The sequence below is a fragment of the Dermacentor variabilis genome, unplaced genomic scaffold, assembly GCF_050947875.1.
Source record: "Dermacentor variabilis isolate Ectoservices unplaced genomic scaffold, ASM5094787v1 scaffold_12, whole genome shotgun sequence".
Lineage (NCBI taxonomy): Eukaryota > Metazoa > Arthropoda > Arachnida > Ixodida > Ixodidae > Dermacentor > Dermacentor variabilis.
This window is the reverse complement of record NW_027460280.1, coordinates 2,624,135-2,637,314: the sequence shown is the minus strand read 5'-3', so window position 1 is coordinate 2,637,314 and position 13,180 is coordinate 2,624,135. Positions and strand designations below refer to the sequence as shown.

At 45.9% G+C, this 13,180-nt stretch overlaps 1 long non-coding RNA gene across 1 annotated transcript; it reads left to right on the top strand.

The window, feature by feature from the left end:
• The first annotated feature begins 3,124 nt into the window (after nucleotides 1-3,124).
• On the top strand, nucleotides 3,125-5,921 carry LOC142566397 (uncharacterized). Its single transcript, XR_012825051.1, has 3 exons — nucleotides 3,125-3,700; nucleotides 4,324-4,386; nucleotides 5,779-5,921. It is a non-coding gene; the product is annotated as an uncharacterized LOC142566397 (long non-coding RNA).
• Nucleotides 5,922-13,180: the final 7,259 nt, after the last annotated feature.

The following is a 13,180-nucleotide window of genomic DNA, read 5'->3' as shown; positions in this document are numbered from 1 at the left end:
CAGCCTGACTTTGAGTGCCGACGACTTATAACGATTTGAGTCTGTCAACAGTGTTCACCACTGCATCGACTTCCAAAAAGAGATTTTTTCACTGTCAAACTGGTGCAGAAACAAGAAGTACTCTTAAATATTCTAATACTATGGAATTAAGTTATAAGCAGAAAACGCACCATGTGAAATGTTGATACACCCAACATGATGCTCCACTCCTTAGGGTCGATGAAAGGAAAGATCTTGGTCTGTACTTCGCCAAAATGCTAAGCTTCTCTTCACATAGATAATTACACAACATGTCCTTCACGCTTTTGAAATTGCATGCCGTATATTGCATGATTTCCACTCACCTGTTGTGTTTCTGAAATTCTGCTGTGTGCCTCCAACTACTAGACTATGCCTCTGTAAGAGGGGGTGCAACGAGCAAATCTAATTCTGACCTCATTGAACGCATCCAGACTAAATTCATATCTATCTTAAAGCACCACTTTCGTCTTTCTGGCGACCACAGTTGAGCCTTCTCAAATATATTTCAACTCGCACCTCTAGATTCAAGACTTGATTAATAACACCTTTTGTTCCTGTATAAGGTGGGCCATGACATTATACATTCCCTAAAGCTTCTTGATCATATGCATTTGTCCGTGCCGCAACAGTATACCATGTAGCATTCCACATTCGTTGCCTGGCCTTGATGCAAGACTGTGCTATAAAGATTCGACTCCAAAACATACTTGAGAGTTCATTTCCTGTTTTGTGTATCTGTAGATAATCACGTAGGATTAACTCCCTTTTACTTTTCCTCGTTTCCTTTTTTCCCTATTTGTTTCTCTATCTTGCATTTTTTGTCTACCACAGTCATGTTTTCTGTACATTTTGTCTCACATAGGGCTCGTTAAGTGCACCAGTACAAAGGCTCTCTAGCTGTTCCCGGGCAGTAAAATAAACATTTGAATGATTAGTTATTATCGTAGTATAAAATCGCATATTGAAGTATGTACTAGTATACTATTTCAGTGCAGTAGCTTTTGTGCAACTAAAAAAAGGGCATGAACTAAGAAAGTGCAATAATAATATGCTATGTGCCTGATCATATGCATTGTGCTTTAATTTCTTCTAAGTTTTAATAATGGCTAGCTACTGTATCCAGTGTTGTGCAATAAAATAATATGCCACAGCATTTATTGCTTGCCTCGTAGAACAAATTGAATATATATCTTTCTCTGTTAAAACATAATAGCAGGCTGAAAACAATAAACAGCATTTTCTTGTGGTGACGAAGTGTATAAATTGCGAAAATAACCTCTTTATATATTTGTTATATCATGCAAATGACCGAAGTTGTTGGAGAAGTATGGGAGACGCCTTCGCCCTGCAGTGGGCGTAACCAGGATGATGATTATGACGATTATGATGATGATGATGATGATGCAAATGAGCTGCTCCCATACATTCAAATAAGCGCTTCAATAGTACGACTTGGCAAAGTGCAGCGAAAGACCCCTATTAAAACCCTCCAATTCTCAAGCTTCTATTATCTGACGGTATGTCATTTCATTATCGTAAAGAAAGACAAACTTGACATGTGGAAACCAGCTACAAAAGAACATGGCCCTTACACTGTGAAAATGTTTTGTAGCAATAAGCTCAATGTGAAGGCCTCCGGATGCGGTGTTGATGCATCAAAACAACCTAGAATACTAGAGGTGCTTCATGGGCTACATTTGACAGGATCAAAAATCGGGGGGAGACAAGCAAGGAATTCCATAAATTTTAGCTATTCTACATTTTTTTGTGAGTGCTGCAGGTGTTTCAGTTCTTTTTTGCTGATTTTCTCAGAACCCAGTTTTTCACGTTTCTTTCATGCACCAACAAGCATAACTATATTGACACGGTTGCTTTATCTGTATCCGGTGACCGTCTTTCACCGGCTAAAAAGTGTTAAACGTTATCGCTTGGTGCAGGATGCGCCTGAAGGTGATCGGAAGTTTCGCGAATGTTATCGATGGCGCTATCTGTTGTCGACGAACCTTGTTACCCGCCGTGGTTGCTCAGTGGCTATGGTGTTGGGCTGCTGAGCACGAGGTCGCGGGATCAAATCCCGGCCACGGCGGCCGCATTCCGAATGGGCCGAAACGCGAAAACACCCATGTGCTTAGATTTAGGTGCACGTTAAAGGGGTTGGGACACCAAATTTTGAGGCTATAAAAAGCATGTTGTAGGCTGCTTCTGTATGCAAGGACACCCAGAACGAAGTATTGGACGCTGCAAACACTTCAAAATAATTTTAATTTAGCTCCAAAAAGCCATTAAAAACTCCTCCTCGTAGTCGAGACCCATCGCTAGCGCGGCAGTTATACGTCACAGAGGAGGAACGAAAATATTGACGTCATAGCATACTAGCACAAAAACGTGACGTATGAAGAGTAGCGATGAAATGCCGATTACGGAGCCTGCTGAGCCGAGCGACCGAGCCAGCCTCCACTATGAACGAGCTACAGGCATATAGAAATCCTTTCTTAATGCAAAGAAGGGGTAAGGCGTGCAGACACGGACACAAGAGGAGAGAAGTGGACAACACGAACGCCGCACGGCGGCCCGCGAACGCCAAACTGCGTGCTGCGAGTTGCCGTGCGGACGGGCCTTTACACGTTTGAGTGTAACACTAGCCAGCCTACTCCGAAAGGGACCAGGATATGCGGCGTTCGTGTTGTCCGCTTCTCTCCTCGCATAGTCGCATAGTTCGGCAGCTCGGAGCGGTCTCTCGTTCGCTTGGCCTTTCTCAATGTGAGGGCCCGTCCACGTTACTGGCACGGAAACTCGCCGCACGCCGTTTGCCGTTCGCGAGCAAAACCCACGAAACACAGAACCTCTTAAAAACTTCTTGAAACGGCTACAAACGGCTATAGACGTCTTGGTCTATGATAAGACTGAAAATAGAATTTCTTCTAAACATAATTTCAGCACTTGGAATATGCTAGTATATATTCTACCTGCGGCAAAACCCACTACTGGTGTCACTAGAGTCTATTTTGGTAAACACATTCAGAATGTCTAACTCAAGAACTTTTCTAGATCTTTTTGTCCAAAAGCGCATAAAATGCCAAACAACGTGTTAAAAGTGCGGTTACCGTCGGCCTTAGCGAATAAAAAACGCCGCAGACAAATCGAACTCGTTGGAAGCAACATAAGTTAATTGGCTTTAATGTTAAATAATTTCACACCAGAACTTCAACAATCAAGGGCGTGTTATTGTTTTCCATACGGGGCGCGCACACGATGCCTGGAAACCATCAGCAGCAGGAGCGAAACGCCGGCGTTGCAAAGCGGTGTCACAGAGCCACCGCGCTGCGATCACTTCGGCGGCACAATCCAAATTTGTCAGACATCTCATTCCGTGCTGGAAACACTGGCTGGCAGGAAGTTCGAAAAAACGGTCGCTGCCGCCCGTAATGTTTCGTACGTGGGTTCGTTATGCCAGTTGTGCGTCATTCTAAGCCGTTCTGTACATTTATACTGGATATTAAGTGGAGTCATTTAGCTGTGCTGATGCTTTTTGCGTGTGTTTTGCATTAGTGCTTCGTGACATCGGCTGTATTGCCTGTTTTCGCCGACGGCTTACTACCACAATGGCGGGATCTGCGTTCGCGGCCTTCGTGTCTCGGTGTGTCTTTGTACGTCGCACGTTCGGATAACACTTTTTCCGGTAAGTGAAATACATTGCACTTCGTTTTTCGTCAACAATGTGAATATTTTTAGGTGTTACCCACGACAGTTCTTGATAGATGGGCTCTCCTGCTCTGCGAGTTTTCGTCTTTACTTTTATATGAGGGTTCTGCTTGTGTTCAGCCGTCCAGCACTACCACGCTCCATGACTTCCGCAACACCAGTTAGAACTTTGCCCTGCTTGTTAGTCTGTGGTTAACGTAGCACGAACCAACCGAAGGAGTGCATTCGAAGACGACGCGCTGGCTGTAATGCTGAACCGGACTGAACTCGCCCTATTTTGTGTCCTTTTGTTCTTGCGTGTGCGCGCGTGTGTGTCAGTGACTATGCAGCTTGTAGCGTTCCCACTTTATAGCAAAACAAAATTATAACTGCAATGTTTACTTCCCAAATTAAATCGTCTGCTGATGTACAAATTTCACTTGTGTTTTGTTCTAAATAAGCAGCAGAACCTTTAACCTAGTAGGTGCTTCATCTGGGAGTGAAATCACTACAGCTTGGCATTTATTAATGAATGACTGTGACTGGGGGTCACCTTATTTGTAATTGCAAATCTGCCTTTCAACTGACTTGATGCTCTCTTTTGTTCCTTTCACTCTATAGACGGCTGGACATCCTTCTTGTAGCTTGGCGCTAGCTGGATGGCGGGACCTCATCGTGATCAGCGTAAGCCAATGTACTGTACCCTCTCTGGCCTTACCAGTGCTTTTTATATGGGTTAAGGCCAGGGAGCGCTTCGTGGTAAAATAGCTAGTTGGTGTCTCAAAACGGGCATTTTTTGCGCTGGTTCTTTATAAGCTGCCACTATTATAACCAATTTCTCAGTGCCAGTGTACATACACAGTTCTACTATTAGTTTCCCCCAAAGCCTTACAAAATTTAACTCTAGGTAGTGCTACGTAAGAACTCGCAAATTAACTCTGTTGTGTCATACAAGTATTCCATACATGAGTGAAAATTTGCTACAACAGTGTACGTTACACCTTGTTTCCCTCAAGCCAGCATTTGATTAGTTTGGTATTCTAAATGTTTTCTGTGTGATTTAGTTTTTTTACAGGAATTTACTGTACAGCATCAGCAAGCAGTTCAGTTTAAGATTTGTGTGCTGTAAAAGGTGTGCTTTGCCGCTAGAATTGATAAAACATGGGCCGAGGCTTCCATACAAGGACAAACTTCAATTTCGCTCTACCACCGTCAGCAGTTGGCTGGCGCTTGCAAAATGAAGCACATCAGGTAGCTTGTGTCAGACTGTTTTTTAACCTTATTGTGAGGACATCACGAAGTGATGTGTGGAGGCGCCTGTGTCTGAGATATAGATTGTGCTGCAACAGATGTGCGTGTAGAACAGGCATGATGCTGAGGGTTCCAGCAGTTTGCAGAGGTGCTTTTAAAATTTTCTCATAACTGTTTTTTTACCTGTGCTGTTTTTTGTCACCTGTTTCAATAATATAATTGGAGGTGTCAGAATTTAGCAATTTATTTGCCCTGGCCCATTAGCCTGCCATATTTGACTTTTCACTAGGTGGGCAATTATTCAGCATGGACCATTACTTGAATACACCTTTTTGTGTGCAGTGGCTTCTCAATTGTGGGTCAACGTAGATGCTCATAATTACCCCATGCTATAGATGCACTGATGAATTTGCTACCTATACGAATCACTTTGCACTTTCTCGCGCAAACAGCATGTTAACACTTCCAAGACAGTGGACAGTTTTATCGTTTGATCACATCATGAGATACTTTCAATATTGTATGACGCATCATTTGTGTGAGGTGTTGCCCTAAACCAATTAGGGTCACATGAAAATATATCAACAAAAGTGATTGATCCAGCTAGGAGTGTTGCTTTGGAACGCTACTTTATCACCAGTCCTCCTTTGCATGCTACCTGCTTACTCTGTACTGCGTCACGTTTAAGTTTGAAAGAAAGGCAGTGCAAAATGCCAAACTTGCTTTTAGTTAACAATATAAAATGCTGTTTAACTTTTTTAATTAAGCTAGTACATCTTTTACCTGCAGAGTGAATTACTATTTTAAACTGATTATATCTTGCAGGAAGCTTCTCAGACTTGATAATGGGAGGAACGAGGTGAAGGACACATTACACAACTGGTATCGCAGGCGTAAGTCCAGGCCCGTGTCACCTAGGAAACGTGAAAGAGCACGCATTGTCTCTGTCGTCTGCCAACTCTGTGGCCATGCGCCTATCAAGAGGTTCTCCGACAGTGGACCATGTGTAAATGTCTCAAGGTATCTGCCATTGTCAGTCTTTCGCGCGCATACTCAGGGCACACCACGAGCACATGTTCTATAGTCTCTACAGTGCCACAAACTGAACAGTCCGGGGAGTCTGTCCGTCCAATAATGTGCAAATATTTGCGCGTGAAGGCGCCGCCTAATCGGGACCCTTTTTCTTCCCCTCTTCCCCTTCACTTATGTAGAATAGCAGGCCAGATGCTCCATTATCCGGCTGACCTCTCTACATTTTCCAGTCATTAAAATAGTTCTTCTTTTCTTCTCAGACTTGTTTGACAGGTTGATAAGTGGCTTTTTAGCCACAAAATACCATATATTAATTTAAAGGCTGACTTTGACTCTGCTATGCAATTTAATGACTATATGCCAGGAAATACTTAAGCGTACATACCTTAAGCGTACATGCATTCATGCCTTAAGATACCCGTAATTTAAGGGAAAGGAGTGCTTATATTTATTTTTAATGTGAGGCAAACTTCTTACTTAGCACATATTGCTAATTGAAGTTCCAATTTCAATATTTCCATTTCCTCCCTCGCATTTTCTCCCCCTCTTCTGTGCAGGTATTGCTTGCCTATGTCTACAAGAACCGTCACGCGTGGCCTGTGACAGCAAGCTTTTGTGGGCAGCAAGTGCTCTCCTACGAAGGCTGGCCTGCTCTGGCAGCGGCGGCAATCATCTTCAAGATTTATCCATGATCACCTTTGCTGCTATTTGTCACTCTTGTTAATTACACTTTCTGCATCTTTTCTCATTTATTAGGTAATAAAGTATGAGTATGTGACGTGGTGTGAAGTTGATGTCTTGCTGCATTTTCGCTTGCAACCATCTTTTATGCATGAAAAGCTCATGGTACAGTTTATGAAAAAAATAACAGCATATTGTGATTTATCTTTCAGTTTTGGTAATGTGCAACGTACAAGGAATTCACTAATGGACGATATGCCGAAGAACTGGCCATTATTTCTGCGTGATGCTGTGCAAGCATGTGGCATTACCTTACAAGAGGCATCCACAGAGTAAGTTACAATTTACTTTTAAATGAAGCATGGACATCAGAAAAAATATATTTATATTGCTAGTTAGAGTGGTTCGCAGAGTGTTTTTCCAGATGTGTACTATCCTTTATTTCTTTACTCATTGCACTACAGCGTTCTGTTTCGTATACTGGTATCAGGCTATTGCGCCTCCTGTACCTGAAAACAATGTAATTTTTGCCTGAACTGCAGCATCACTCACAAAATTTTTCTTTGCTAGAAACTATTTCAATTTGGTGGAGACCCAGCAGGGCGAAGTTTTGTCAATAATGACGTGTTTCATGCAGAGATGTTCTTGTTTAGGTCAATGGGCGAACATTGGAATGATATCAGCATACAATACAGAACTTCTTTTATTTGCAAAATAATTCTGACAGGCGGCATGCAATTGATCGGTCTAATTAAAAAGCACTAATTGACCAATGAGGCTTTACTACACTATTCCCATGGTTCACATCTGGAAAAACTACCTGTGCATCACTCTATCCGACAATATACATTTTTTTCTGATGTCCATGCTTCGTTTAAAATAAATTGTAACTGTGGGCAAACGTCGGGTTACTGTAACAGCTGCCGCAAAAAAATTGATGGGAATGTCTAATAAAAGTCTTCAGTTGTTCTTGTCAAGCCGTCCATTAGCCAACTTTTAGCGTAACGTTAGCAGGGCTTACTGAAGTACTTCTAGACGTCCATGGCTACAAAATGTCTTGATCAAGACAGCTACTAGGCTTTTGAATTAGCCGTTCAAGACATCTTTTAGACATCAAATAGCTGCTTTCGTGTTTCGTGGGAACCGCCGTCGCACGGGCGCCCGCGAACGGCAAACGGCGTGCGGCGAGTGTCCGTGCCGTAGAGAGGACGGGCCCGGGACCCATTTGTGCAGCAGCCGTACGGCGAAGCGGCTAATCAGCGACCGAGGAGTGGTCGCTCTGGCACCGACGGCAGCTTCACCGCCTCTGATCGTTCGGCGCCGCCGATATCGTCGCTAGGCCTTTTCCGGTTCACTTCAAAGTTAGAGTTTACGGCGCTTCGGAATGAATCACCGACTCTCACAAGCCGCAATATTTTCTTGCCGTTGTTGTCGCTCTTCGCAATAATTATAATAATCGCGACATGCACTTCGAATCGCCACTTGTTGACCTCTGCTGGCAGAGCACGCGTGTGCGCGAGCAGACGACACAGCATAGTTTTACGTCACTACTTTTTGTGGCCCACGTGACCAAGCCATGTTGCGTTTCCTCCTCTGGGACGTCATAGCTTCCCCCGGAGCCCAGAAACCGAAACCGAAATTGCTCGGTATAATGATGCTATTATTAAATTATTTATCGCATATATATGAATCCCGCTGTGTCTATCGTGCTCCCTGAAGCATGAAGCAACGTTTGAATCAACAAACGCATGAACGAAAATTTTGATGTCTCCACCCCTTTAAAGAACCCCAGGTGGTCGAAATTTGCGGAGTCCTCCACTATGACGTGCCTGATAATCAGAAAGTTGTTTTGGCACGTAAAACCCCATAATTTAATTTAACGAACCTTGCTAGTCTGATTGCATACGCTACACGAATTGTGTAGTAGTTTCTGGAAGGTGCGCGGGCACCAGCGAATAGGCTGTAACTTTCGACGACTGATGTATGCAAACCGACCCGCTTTACCCGCAGATGAGATTTTCGACGATTGCCAACATTGCTCGCCGCTATCGTTGCGACTGGGTCTGCACTATTTATTTACCGTCACTACTACGTGACAATATTTCCAACACCGATTTTTTCAGTGATACTTTGCACGCCTAATTCTTACATAGTTGGCTGTGCAATGAGCTACCAAAAATGAAATGGCACAACAGTTTTCGATATGATATGCCATCGTCATGCAGGTGTTTGCAAAGCGGTCTAGCAGACAGACTACGCGCGAGCGCTGATGTCGATATTTTGTGCACTATCTTTACTTCAAAAATAAAAACAAACTTTTGCGGCAGGCGTATATTCATTATTGAAATGGTTTTCTTATATCTAAAAGCACATACAAATCACTAACTTATTGTTTCAAGCTTAGTTTACACCAGGCTGTTTTAGGCCGGACTTTGGCGGATGAAGACAAAATAGTCCAGCAATGGTGCGCCGCAGCCGAGAAGCGAGCTTCGGCGCGCGTCAGAGCTTCTGTCCAGTGGTGGCGTGCCCTCTTCCTCCGACCAACGCGAAGCGAAGCGTTCCTTTGTCGGCGCGCGCCGAAGCTTGCCGCCGCATGCCAGTGGTTGGGGCATTATATCTTCCTCTGACCAACGCGAAGCGAAACGCTCGCTTGTCGGCGCGCGCTGAAGCTTGCCGACGCGCCCCAGTGGTTGGGGCATTATATGTTCCTCTGAGCAACGCGAAGCGAAGCGTTCCCTTGTCGTCGCGCGCTGAAGCTTGCCTACGCGTGCCAGTGGTTGGGGCATTATATCTTCCTCTGAGCAACGCGAAGCGAAGCGTTCCCTTGTCGTCGCGCGCTGAAGCTTGCCGACGCGCGCCAGTGGTTGGGGCATTATATCTTCCTCTGACCAACGCGAAGCGAAGGGTTCGCTTGTCGGCGCGCGCCGAAGGTTGCCGACGCGTGCCAGTGGTTGGGGCAATATATCTTCCTCTGACCAATGCGAAGCGAAGAGTTCCCTTGTCGGCGCGCGCCGAAGCTTGCCGACGCGTGCCAGTGGTTGGGGCATTATATCTTGCTCTGACCAACGCGAAGCGAAGCGCTCCCTTGTCGGCGCGCGCCGAAGCTTGCCGACGCGTGCCAGTGGTTGGGGCATTATATCTTCCTCTGACCAACGCGAAGCGAAGCGTTCCCTTGTCGGCGCGCGCCGAAGCTTGCCGACGCGTGCCAGTGGTTGGGGCATTATATCTTCCTCTGACCAACGCGAAGCGAAGCGTTCGCTTGTCGGCGCGCGCCGAAGCTTGCCGACGCGTGCCAGTGGTTGGGGCATTATATCTTCCTCTGACCAACGCGAAGCGAAGCGTTCCCTTGTCGGCGCGCGCCGAAGCTTGCCGACGCGTGCCAGTGGTTGGGGCATTATATCTTCCTCTGATTAACGCGAAGCGAAGCGTTCGCTTGTCGGCGCGCGCCGAAGCTTGCCGACGCGTGCCAGCGGTTGGGGCATGCTCCAACCAAATAATAATAATAATAATAATAATAATAATATTTGTGGTAACTTGGCACTCTAGGCTAAAAAAGGCTGATGCCTTATGTTAGAGCATCTGATAACCACCCATCTAGAGCAGGAATTTGCAGGATGCAGAAGATAGCTCCTTCCCCTCCACGTGCAAACACACGCACGCACACACACACACTTGCTCAATAACACAGCACGGCACACACGCACACATTCGACGGGTGCACAACACACAGGAGTGCCAATTCAGTCTGGTTCCAAGGAAGGAGAATACAAATGACCAAGAAGAGTGGAGAGAAAGCTCTGTATGCCAGATATAATCATGGAGTTGTGGTGTCGGGCCATAGAGGCGCGATGAGGGCTCAGGCTGTGCTCACCACTTGTTCAGACGACCTGAAGAAAGATTAGTGCTGTCCAGAGAGCCGTCAAGCACCCTGCAGTATAAAGTAGTGCAATGTTGCACTGGTATTGCAGGGTGTGCTACTTAAGGGGTTTAAGGCAATCCTCGTAGGCTGGCATGAGCTTACGAGAAACGAAAAGAGGAAGTAGCGGGTGCGTTTTGTCCGGCGCTGAACAAGCTTAAGTTTGTTAGCGTCGCGAGTTTGGTTCGGGAACTGTACTGATGAGCAGTACTCAAGTCGTGACAGAATGATAGAAGCGTAGAGTGCTCAGAAAACCTTACTTCACCAGGGAAGGGAGACACGGGACACAAACCCAAGAATGGGCCGATGCTTAGATACAGTGCTTGTGACATATGCGGAAATGTTGAGAGAAGAGCTAAATGTTGTTACATCCAGAATGGGAAGCGCCCGAACCGTCTTTATAGAGGTGCCTCCAAGGAAGTAGGTTGGATGTGCAGCAGTTTTGTTGTGGCTGATACGCATGGCAGCACTTTTTGCAGGGCTTCTACAAAGTTTTTTATCGTAGGCCCAGTCGTTCACCTTTACGGAATGTATTTATTGCAAACACATATGCTGTGCATCGGCATATTGTTGTTGTGGAAGTGTTAACGTGTAAAACAAACACATTCTGCGCAGATGCATTAGTAACTTGGTTTTGAGCAGATCTTTGTCCTAACTACAATTCATAGCATCGCAGCAGGAAACATTTTAGTTGAACCTGAAGGGATTCCAGCAATTTAAGCATACCGACTGCACAAAACACTGATGGCACCTTTTCACCTTCCCCACAATGCACTCACACCATCTACACTTTCCATAAAGAAAAAGTGAGTTAAAAATCAATTACAGTTTCATTGACTCAGTACTGGCTGCTTCTGAAGCAGGCATCGAATCAATCGTGGTATACGCTGCTACATGCATAGGTCTTTCATGATGCAGGTCCTGCTATGTGCTGCACACGGTGCGCACGTTGCAAACAGATAATTTCTTTTTGCAGTGCTCAAGTTTAAGGACACACTCACTCAAACATGACTGCGTTGTCATGTATGCTTCAGTGCGTCAGTGTTCTTGATTGCTACAGGAGCGATTTATCCCCAACTAGTGAAAAAGACGGATGCGCTTGAAAGAAGTGAGTGAAGGACTACAGCCAACTTGTGTGGAACGGGGTTCACATGCCGAATAGAAGAGTGCAATGTCAGCTGAAACGGGCGGCATGGGTGATTATGTAAGTACTTCCCATAGTTGGGCTACTAATGCCTTTAGCTTTCGGAAGTTATCTTTGCCACTGGAAACAGCGCAGGGCTTGCTCGTTAAAACTTGAGTCACCCGACACCACACGAAACACGCCGCGGTTGACCACCCCAGGTTCCACACGGTTCATTCACCACATCACATGAGGTCAGGAGTGCCATATTTTAAATCACTGCAGCACCAAACGGAACTGAAAATTCATTTCCTTCGACAGAGTTTCTCAGCTGAGTTCGTTCATTCGCCAGTTCCGAACTCGATGGACGCGTTAGGCCCACGCGTAACGTAAACAACATCGGCAATAGGCGAGTGCTGATTATGCAGACTTCGGAGCTAGTAAACATGTTTCCATTCGTTTTGAGCCCAAGAAAATACACATACAACAAGCACAGACGTTGCGGCAATCGTGATTCGGTTGGCTGTTTTAGCAGGCGATCGCACTGAGCCTGGCGGAACCCAGTGGGCAGGTTGGATTAGTCGGCGTCGTTCGAAGTCGCTTCGAATCCACGTCGCACTGCCACGACCCACGGTCTTCGGTCGGTCGGTCGGTGGTGTCGTTGTCGGCCTACTATTACAACACTGTCTTTCAGCAACACCGTCGCGCGCGTCGTGCGTCCAAAGAACTCGGACGATCGTTGGTGCCCCGGCGCCTTCGTATGGGCGGCCATTATAGGCATAGCAGCCGGAGGCTTCGCAGGCCATAATAGCTACACTACTGACTAGTGACTATCGATTATAGTATGATTTTTGACTATAATGACTATTGACTATAGTATAATGACTATTGGTTGACGCCTGCGACGCGTCGCAGCCTCTCATTGGTACACGCTAGCGCAGCTTCGCCTCGCGTCGGCAAACTTCTAGCATCGGCAGTGGACATAATCGCGGCGCGTCGTCACGCTTCGCCGTGTTACCGACCGACGCTTTTCACGCTTTGGACGCTTCGGCGCATGCCGAAGCTTTCCGACGCGTGCCAGTGGTTGGGACATTACGTCCCCGCCTCCGTCGCGATCGAGCAATGTTACAACACGCCTTGCTTTTTATTTTCACTGAAAATAAGCTGACACAGGTGTGGCAAACACTCGAACACCACACGTGAAGATGGGCGCGTGCACCCAGTCTTGCAAAAAGCATGGCTACGCTATAAGGAGAGGCGCATGGAAGCTGTCTTGATGGCTCATGGGGGGGAACACGGCTTTGTTCTTTCGGCGATGACGGAACGGTGGCTTGCATCATACAACGATCAAGTTACATATGGTTATATGCACATTGAACGACGCTCTCTACAACGCACACAACTCGCACCAAGCAAATGGACACTCGAAGCGCGCTTATATATATAAGTCACAGTTACGGCCGAAAGGCGAAGCA